Source organism: Phyllobates terribilis, unplaced genomic scaffold (assembly GCF_046119375.1).
Source record: "Phyllobates terribilis strain yellow unplaced genomic scaffold, ASM4611937v1 Scaffold_4__5_contigs__length_816908805, whole genome shotgun sequence".
NCBI classification, from domain to species: domain Eukaryota; kingdom Metazoa; phylum Chordata; class Amphibia; order Anura; family Dendrobatidae; genus Phyllobates; species Phyllobates terribilis.
The window spans coordinates 678,228,809-678,238,656 of NW_027362764.1; the positions used below are offsets into that span (position 1 = coordinate 678,228,809).

Genomic DNA, 9,848 nt, shown 5'->3' on the forward strand with positions numbered 1-9,848 from the left:
TATGCCGTCGTGCCACCTTGGTCGGATCGGCCAGATACTTAGTCAAGCCCCTCCAGGCACTCTCCGGTTCATGGTCCAGTGGAACCACTACTCTCGCACACGCCAGTCAGTCCGGGCGTGTGCATAAAAGCGAGCAATCTGGCCGTGACGGGGCGGGCTCCGAAGGGTCCATGCAAAGTCTGTGCCGTCCCTACAGGTGTGGTTTGTTTAGCAGTGATTCACCCGCCACATCAGGTGTCTTCAAAAATGTCTCGGCGCAGGGTCTCCTGCAGGCTAAACCCTTCATCGCGGTAATGTGACAGAAAGAGCAAGCTGGACCCGTAACTTGGGGGCAGAGCGAGACGTCCAGGGGTGAATGAAGGAAGAGGGTGAGATGGTTGCCAGTGACTTTGAGCTGCTCTTCAGGGGGGAGGGTCGTGTTGCCTGCAAAGGTCTTCTGCTTGGGGTTACCGGTGGTTGCCTCCAGCCACGCGGGAGATGCTGGTCCTGGTGAAAAGGAGCCTAGTATTAAAAGTAAAGAAGCAACAATGCTGGAGGCCCACGGTGATCAGAAGGATGATGGTATTTTGCAGAGATGAAATAGTGCAAGAGAGAAAGCAAATGAAAAAAAGAAAAGAGAATGAATGTGTGAACTTGTGAAAGGGAATGGAAAAAAGGCATAGAAGAGAGTGCCCCCTGCTGGTGGAAGGAAGGAAAAAGCAAAAGCCTACAGCACCTGGTATTCCCAAGCGGTCTCCCATCCACATACTAACCAGGCCCAACCCTGCTTAGCTTCCGAAATCAGATGAGAGCAAGCGTGTTCAGGGTGGTGAGGCCGTAGGCAGAGACAAACCTCTCACTTGCTGCTTTTCTACTTTGACGTCTGGCTGCCAGCTGCTCTTTCCAGTGCTCAGCAAGACCAGGTCCTTTTGTGCTTTCCCTTCTCTTCAATTTTTTTGCTGGCTTCCTTAAAAGGTCTTGTAGACACAACGCCCCACTCAGAGCCGCTGAGCTCACTGATCGGCTGCAGCGCTGTCGACGGAGCGTCAGCTTCACGGCCAATGCCACAGGCAGGGAGCAGAGGCGAGACCCACCGGTAGACCCGGGTAGGGTGAGTACAGCGCGGTTAGTTGCTTTCTAATAGCCTGCAGCCGGGGATTAACTTTTAATGAAAGGGAACAATCCCTTTGACTGTCTGCAGCGCGCCACACCTAGGAAGCGCACTCTCACACACAAGCCAGCATGCACACGTGCTCGCACGTGACAACACCCCCTATCTGCCCCTACAACCTCTCCGTCACCATGCATCAGACTCTCCTGACTGTTTTATGATTTCAGGGCCCTAGCAGGAATCACCCCCCCCCCTCCCCAATTCCTTCCACACCTTCCTTGCCTTCCTTGCCCTAAGGTTAGCTCTTTGTCAGCCGTCTGGCTTGGTTACACAAGCTTCTTTGCAGAGAAACATGTTACTTCTGCTGGCCCTCGCTAGGCGGCCGGCATCCAAAACCTTCCCTGGGCACATGCTGAAAGCCTGGCCCCTTCACGGCCCGGGTGCTTTTAACGCCATCATTTCAACACGGCGAGCTGCGGAGTCAATAAGCACTCCTAGCCGTGGCAAGGAGCTCGGTGTCAGGCCTGCATGAAGGCGGCGGGGTAGCGTACTTAGCTGCCAACTGGCTCAGAGGCCTTAGGGCTTCCATCATCTAAGTTACTTAAGGTCGGTGTCCGGCAAGGCGCCGTTCCATGCTAGCCGAGCTGGGCAGTAGGGCAAAACGTCATCAAAATGGTCTACAGCACCCGGTGTTCCCAGGAGGTCTCCCATCCAAGTACTGTCCGAGCCCAGCCCTGCTTTGCTTCTGAGATCAGACAAGATCAGGCGTATCCAAGGTGGTATGGCCAGTAGACGCTGCATGATCCATCGCCCGGCCAGCCTTTCTCAGGATCGCTTGGAGGCGAGCAATCTGGCCGTGACGGGGCGGGCTCCGAAGGGTCCATGCAAAGGCTGTGCCGTCCCTACAGGTGTGATTTGTTTAGCAGTGATTCACCCGCCGCATCAGGTGTCTTCAAAAATGTCTCGGCGCAGGGTCTCCTGCAGGCTAAACCCTTCATCACGGTAATGTGACAGAAAGAGAAAGCTGGACCCGTAACTTGGGGGCGGAGCGAGACGTCCAGGGGTGAATGAAGGAAGAGGGTGAGATGGTTGCCAGTGACTTTGAGCTGCTCTTCAGGGGGGAGGGTCGTGTTGCCTGCAAAGGTCTTCTGCTTGGGGTTACCGGTGGTTGCCTCCAGCCACGCGGGAGACGCTGGTCCTGGTGAAAAGGAGCCTAGTATTAAAAGTAAAGAAGCAACAATGCTGGAGGCCCACGGTGATCAGAAGGATGCTGGTATTTTGCAGAGATGAAATAGCGCAAGAGAGAAAGCAAATGAAAAAAAGAAAAGAGAATGAATGTGTGCACTTGTGAAAGGGAATAGAAAAAAGGCACAGAAGAGAGTGCCCCCTGCTGGTGGAAGGAAATAAAAAGCAAAAGCCCAGGCTGTCTCCCATCCAAGTACTAACCAGGCCTGACACTGCTTAGCTTCCAAGATCAGACGAGATCAGGCGTGTTCAGGGTGGTGTGGCCCAAGGAAGAGACAAGCCTCTCACTTGCTGCTTTTCTACTTTGAAGTCTGGCTGTCGGCTGCCCTTTCCAGTGCTCAGCAAGACCAGGTCCTTTTGTGCTTTCCCTTCTCTTCAATTTTTTTGCTGGCTTCCTTAAAAGGTCTTGTAGACACAACTAGTGTTGAGCCACCCCCGTAGTGTTCGAGTTCGGTTCGGTTCGTCGAACACCCGTGTGTTCGCCGAACTGTTCATCGAACTGTTCATCGAACTGTTCGTCGAACACCTTCGAGCACCGTTAAAACCAATGGCAGGCAAACAAAAACACATAGAAACACATAGAAAACACCTTCAAAGGTGTCCAAAAGCTGACAAACTGCTCAGAAGACATAACTAACACATGGAAAAGTGACAAGTACATATAGTCATGCGAAAAGAAAAGAGGTGGAGGAGTAAAAGGAGGGGGAGACACAGATATAGGCATGTCATGCCCTTCTAAAATCCAAAAAGTGAGAAGCCGACATGGCCAGTCCGTTCCTGCCCGTGCCACCTCCGTGTCGCCGGGTTTGTGCCAGAGCCGCGGTGGACCCTGACGGCCAGCCCCCCTCTCCTAATACTGGTGCCTGTCCGCTGGTGGGTGGAGCCCCCCGCGGTGGGGGGGGGTAACATCTGCAGAAGAAAGACCATCTTCCAGCCAAACTAACATGTCGACTTCTTTTCGTGGACAATGTGATGCGATCCCTTTGTTACGGACACGCCCATCGCTATAAATTCCAGATGAGGCACAAAAACAGCAGGTGCTTCAGCGGATATCAAGTGCTCCTTCAAGTGGGCTCTCCTCCACCTCAACTTCAACATCACAAATACTCCAGTCCTCAGAGGTGTCACCCCAATCGCACTTGCTTCCTCACAGCTCCCAAGTCTCCAGCTGCCCGTCTGAGTATGGGGTAACACAGATGGTTGAGTCTGCACAGCTGTTTACTCATACTATAGCCTGGGAAACGGAGGTCTGCTCCAGAGCTTCTGTTAATCCAGACGAGGAAATGATCTGCACTGATGCCCAGAATCTTTATAAGTCGGATCCAGGACCAGATGAAGAAGGTTCTGAGCATAATGTAGACCCTCGTTCCCAAACTGTAACTCCTGTTGGTGGAGACAATGATGAAGACGATGATGAGACTCAAATACCTGATTGGAGCGACAACTTGACTTTTCGGTCAGGGCAGGAAGAGGTTGGCTTTGAGGACGACGGGTGTGATAACACACAGGGTGATGATGACAAGGTTGGAGATCCCACTTACTGTCAACCCACAGTCAGCCAGTCGATGAGGTCACCCGGGCCTTTGCCTGGCCTTTGGGATGTCGCGGTGGTCGGCTCCCTGGCCCGTACCCTGGGGTCACTCTTTAAAAGGGTGGATAATTGTTAATTTTATAAGAGTTTGTGACACCACCCGTGGTATCTGGTGAGAAGCACCAGCGCTGCAGCAGTCCACTGAGGCCCGTGATAAGGCAGCTCGATGGTATAGCTCCCCACAGGTGGAGCTAGGTCTCAGGGCAGCGTATGCAGGGGGAATGCAGGACAGGCGAGACCCAGCTGGGTCAGAGCAAGAACGGAAACGGACACGGTAGTCACTTCAGTACCTTTTACTGGAGGAAATTCAGGCACATCCTGGAGCACTGTAGGGTGAAGGGTGCATATCAGGATCATCCCCAATGAGCGGGTGTAGGGCCTCCTGTTTCTTGCCTCTGCGCAGTAAGTTTCTGACCTGCCTGGAGCTAGGCCTAACTTTGTCTCTGTCCTGCGCTGGCTGACCTTGTGGTAGGGCCTTCTCTTGAAGTTCACGCTCCCAGTATGCGGGGCCTAAGCGTCTCCTGGCTCTGTTACGTATCAGCACCTTAGCGATCCTGGGACTTGTAGTTCTCCAGGGATTCCGGTTATGCCTTACTGGATCATAGAGATCCCGGTAAGCTCGGATCCGGTGTCCGGTAAATGCTTCGGGGTGAGCTGGTTAAGCTCCTCTGCCCCTTATGTACTAACTCGCCACTCGCCTTCGGCCTACTCGGGCCCTCAATAGGCTATACACACTAACGGCAGCTTGCCGCGCTTCACCGATCTTATGACGCCGGCACACCTTAAGCTCTATCTGGGCTCCCTGAATCTAGCTAGCAGGAGCCTCGTGCTCCACTGCTGAACTATTAACTGAGTTCTCTAGACTAGACTGAGCTCCACTGCAGACTGACCTCTCTTAGGCTTCTCTACTGCAGGAACTCTTCAGAGGAACTGAACTGCCTAGCTCCACCTTCCCTATTTATATCCCTAACGGGCTCCCTCTGCTGGTCTGAGGTGGAAGGTGGAGATGTGTGAATGTTTATGGGGGCCTCTTGTGGAGGATTCCATCAATACACTCTTCTAGGATCTGTGATACCAAGCGCAGCGGGGCGTCACAGATGCTATTGACGACGAGGTTAGGTTGCGCCTTCCTGGACAGAGACGGAGTACTGGAAGCACGTCAACAACTGCATCCTCAACCACAACTCCGCCTCTGACCACAAGTCATAGTGGCTCTTCAGGTCGCATGGGCTCTAAGCCTTGCATAGCCTGGGCATTTATTCAGATCGATAAGGATGACCCAACTCGTGTTATCTGTAATATTTGTCACCAAAAGCTAAGTAGAGGCCAAAAAATCCATAGTTTGAGTACTTCATGCATGTACCGTCACATGGATATGAAGCATAAGTTGCAGTGGGAAGCTCACTGTGCTACAATGCGGCCTAGCAGGCTGGGCCAACCACCGTCTGCCCCATCTTGTGCATTCGCGGCCTCTTCATCCTCTGTGACTGGGGGGACAGTAGTCACACATGTTTTTGGACGCAGACCTGCCACCTCTTTACCTGCAACAGCCAGTGTGATTGGCAGGTCGTCAGTTCATTGGGAAGTGGAAACACCTGCTGGTGTTGAGAGCTCTCTGACATCGAGAGCAAAACCTTTGGATCAAGGCAACCTAACATGTCCGCCTGCATCTTCCTCACAGACCGGCAGTTTGCCAGGGACACCCTACTCAACCCCGTCAAAGCACAACAGCCAGCCCTCGGTCCCTCAGATGTGGACAAGTAAAAGACCATATCCTCCTAGCCATGAGAAAGCTAAGAGGTTGAATTTCACCATCTGCAAGCTGTTGGCTACAGAAATGCTGCCTTTCCGCCTGGAGGACACAGTGGATTTTTGAGACCTTATGTCCGTCGCAGTGCCCCAGTGTAGCATCGGCGTCTCTGCCCCGTTCTAGGCAGAGACGCCGTCCCTCTCACCTCCCCGCTCCTGGCGCGGCGTCCTCCAGCGCTGCTCTCCCCGCTGCTTCCGGCACGCGCTCCTTCCCCGGCAGTGTGCTTAGGGCGCGCGCGCGCTCGCTCCCCCTCTCTTAAAGGGACCGCGCGCGCCGTCCTAAGGAGTCCCCGGCCAATTGCCGGAGGACCTCCCATATAAAAGGCACCTCCTCCAAAATGGAGGTGCCCGAGCAATGTTGTAGCACTGTTCACTACTCTGCTTCAGCCCTCAGGTCCCGTTGCCAGTTACCTGCCAGATACCTGCCAGATTCCTGCCAGTCTGCTGTCTAATTCCTGCCTGATATCCTGCTACCTGCCTGCTAGCCTGAGGTCCGACGGTCTGCCTTACTACTCCTGTCAGTCTGTCTAAGGACCAGCTTGCCCGCTCACCTGGGAGCGCACATCAACTACCTGCCTGCTTGCCTGAGGTCCGACGGTCTGCCTTCCAACTCTTGTCAGTCTGTCTATGGACCAGCTTGCCCGCTCACCTGGGAGCGCACATCTGCTACCTGTCTGCTAGCCTACCTGGAGACTGTCCCGGTCACCTGCTGTGACTGCCTGCCTGGTCGCCACCCGCTCCCTTACAAGGACCGCCCCCTTGTATAGTAGCCCAGAGGTTCCGCCTCCCAGACCCGTTACAGTTTGCTCGGGCCATGGAACCCGGTGGCCCCCAAGATCCCTCGCTCTCGGACCTGTGTCATGAACTGTCCCGTCAGAGGTCCCAACAGGAGTCCATCCTGGGTCACCTGCGGAATGTCAATTCTCGCCTGGACACTCTGACTGCTCTGCCTGCAACCACCGCCAGTGCCATGACTCGCAATCCGGCAGCTCCACTGCCCACTAATAACAACGTATCCTACCCCGGACCCCGGCTTTCTGCACCTCCTCGTTTCGGAGGCGACTCCGCCCAGGCTCGGGGCTTCATAAATCAGTGCACCCTGCATTTTGAACTCCTGTCTCACCAGTTTAACTCCGACAGGGCCAAAATTGCCTTCATCATGTCCCATCTCACCGGAGAGGCCCTGGCCTGGCTAAATCCTCTATGGGAGAGAGGAGACCCCCTGGTGTCCGACTTGCCTGCCTTTCTCACGGCTTTCCGGAAAGTCTTCGACGAACCCGGACGGAAGACCTCATCCGCATCATCTCTGCTACGCCTCCGTCAGGGAAGTCTCACCGTGGGCCAATATGCCATATGGTTCCGTACCCTTGCCTCGGAGCTGGCCTGGGATAATGACGCTCTGGTTTCCGTCTTCTGGGAGGGTCTGTCCGGCCATATAAAAGATGAACTTGCCGGTCGGGATATTCCTACCACTCTCGATGACCTAATAACTCTTGCCACCCGGATTGACCTGCGGTTCCAGGAGCGTGCCAAAGAGGTCACCCGTGAGAGGAGGTTTCCACGTCTAGCTCCTACTTTTCAGAAACCCGTCACTCCCTCCGTCTCTCCTCAGCTACACTCTCCTGAGCCTATGCAGGTCGACCAGACCAAGATGGTCGGTTCTCGCCAAGAATCTCGCCGAGCCGAGGGAAGCTGTTTCTATTGTGGCAGTATGAAGCACTTCATCCGTTCCTGCCCGGAAAAGCCGGGAAACGCCAGTGTCTAGGACCACTCGGAGAGGTCGTCCTAGACAAAAGTAAGCCCTCTCCGTCTCTGACCTTACCGGTCTCTATTGCTTGGGGAGAAAACCGTCTCTTTGAACTCGCCCATCTGGATTCTGGAGCTGCTGGAAACCTCATCTCCCAGTCTCTGGTAGAGAGATACCATATTCCCACCAAGTCCCTGGCTGAACCATTGTCAGCCGCCTCCGTGGATGGAAGACTTCTCTCGGAGACCATCCTGCTCGTCACCGAACCCATAACCCTGCAGGTGGGAATGCTGCACTCTGAGGAGATCTCATTCCATGTGCTGTCCGGACTTTCTCACTCCCTGTTGCTAGGTCTACCTTGGCTCCAGACACATGAACCCGTATTGAACTGGCGGTCCGGTGAAGTACTCCGATGGGGTCCTGATTGCCATAGGACCTGCCTAGTCCCGGTCCGTCCACTTCACCCTCAGCCTACTCCAGCTAACTTACCTGGTCTCCCGGCTCCCTACTGGCCCTATGCGGACGTCTTCGGTAAGAAGGAAGCTGAGACGTTGCCACCCCATAGGCCATACGATTGCCCGATCGACCTGGTACCTGGCACCACTCCTCCCCGTGGGCGTATCTACCCGTTGTCTGCAGCCGAGACCCGAGCCATGTCTGAGTACATTGAAGAGAATCTGGCTAGGGGATTTATCCCAAAATTTACCTCCCCGGCTGGAGTCGGATTCTTCTTTGTCAAAAAGAAAGACGGCTCGCTACGTCCCTGTATTGACTACAGAGGACTCAATCTCATCACGGTAAAAAACAAATATCCCCTGCCACTCATCTCCGAATTGTTTGACCGTCTCAAGGGCGCCAGGATCTTCTCCAAGCTGGATCTACGAGGAGCGTATAATCTGGTCCGTATCCGTCAAGGAGACGAGTGGAAGACGGCATTCAATACCCGGGACGGTCACTACGAGTACCTTGTGATGCCCTTCGGTCTCTGTAATGCTCCCGCGGTCTTTCAGGAACTAGTCAACGACATCTTCCGTGACCTCCTGTACTCCTGCGTAGTGGTATACCTGGACGATATCTTGGTCTTCTCTCCGGATCTCCCCACACACCGGAGGGATGTTCGTCAGGTCCTGCTTAGGCTTCGGCAGAACCACCTCTACGCCAAATACGAGAAGTGCCTCTTCGATCAGACCTCCCTTCCGTTCTTGGGCTATGTCATCTCCCAAACAGGTCTGCAAATGGATCCCGAGAAGCTCTCTTCCGTTCTAAAATGGCCTCGTCCTGAAGGTTTGAAGGCGATACAGCGATTCCTGGGCTTCGCTAATTATTATCGTCTTTTCATCCCACACTTCTCGTCTCGGACTGCTCCCATGTCTGCACTTACCCGTAAGGGGGCTAACCCCAGAACATGGTTGCCTGAAGCCGAGGAGGCCTTCCTTTCCCTAAAGAAAGCCTTCGCCTCTGCTCCCGTCCTGCACCGTCCGGACTGTAATAAACAATTCTACCTGGAGGTTGATGCCTCCTCTTCCGGAGCCGGAGCGGTGCTCACCCAGAAGTCTTCTACTGGGAGAATGGTAACGTGCAGCTTCTTCTCCAAAATCTTCTCCTCGTCGGAGCGCAACTACTCCATTGGAGACTGGGAATTGCTAGCCATCAAATTGGCACTGGGAGAGTGGCGCTATCTGCTTGAAGGGGCTCTCTACCCGGTAATTATCTACACGGATCACAAAAACCTGGCATATCTCCAAAATGCCCAGAGACTCAATTCTCGCCAGGCCCATTGGTCGTTGTTTTTTGCCCGCTTCGACTTCATTCTTCATTTCCGTCCGGCGGACAAGAACGTCAAAGCTGATGCCTTGTCCCGGTCCTTCCTGTCCTCCGATCAAGAGGAGGAACCTACGCACATCATCGACTCCTCCAAGGTGATGAATGTGGCCCCCTTGTATCTGACTCGTCTTCCACCCGGTAAGACGCTCGTAGCTGTGCCAGATCTGGAGAGGGTTCTTCGCTGGGGACATTCTTCTAAACTAGCTGGCCATGCTGGCCAAAAGAAGACCTTCCAACTTATTACCCGGCATTACTGGTGGCCTACCCTGCGTAAGGACGTGGTAGACTTCGTCGCGGCCTGTTCATCCTGTGCCCGTAACAAAGTTCCCCGACATCTACCTGCCGGCCATCTCCTGCCCCTTCCCGTACTTGCTGCTCCTTGGCAACACATCGCTATGGACTTTATCACCGACCTTCCAGTTTCTGCCGGTTGCACTGTCATTTGGGTTGTCGCTGACCGTTTTTCTAAGATGGCCCACTTCATTCCCCTGCCTGGTCTTCCGTCTGCACCCGAGCTGGCTAAAGACTTTATCCGCCACATC

At 54.2% G+C, this 9,848-nt stretch overlaps 2 pseudogenes; both read right to left on the reverse strand.

The window, feature by feature from the left end:
* Positions 1 to 703: 703 nt before the first annotated feature.
* Positions 704 to 822, reverse strand: LOC141268151 (5S ribosomal RNA; annotated as a pseudogene).
* Positions 823 to 1,764: 942 nt separating this feature from the next.
* Positions 1,765 to 1,884, reverse strand: LOC141267414 (5S ribosomal RNA; annotated as a pseudogene).
* Between the last annotated feature and the right edge of the window lie 7,964 nt (positions 1,885 to 9,848).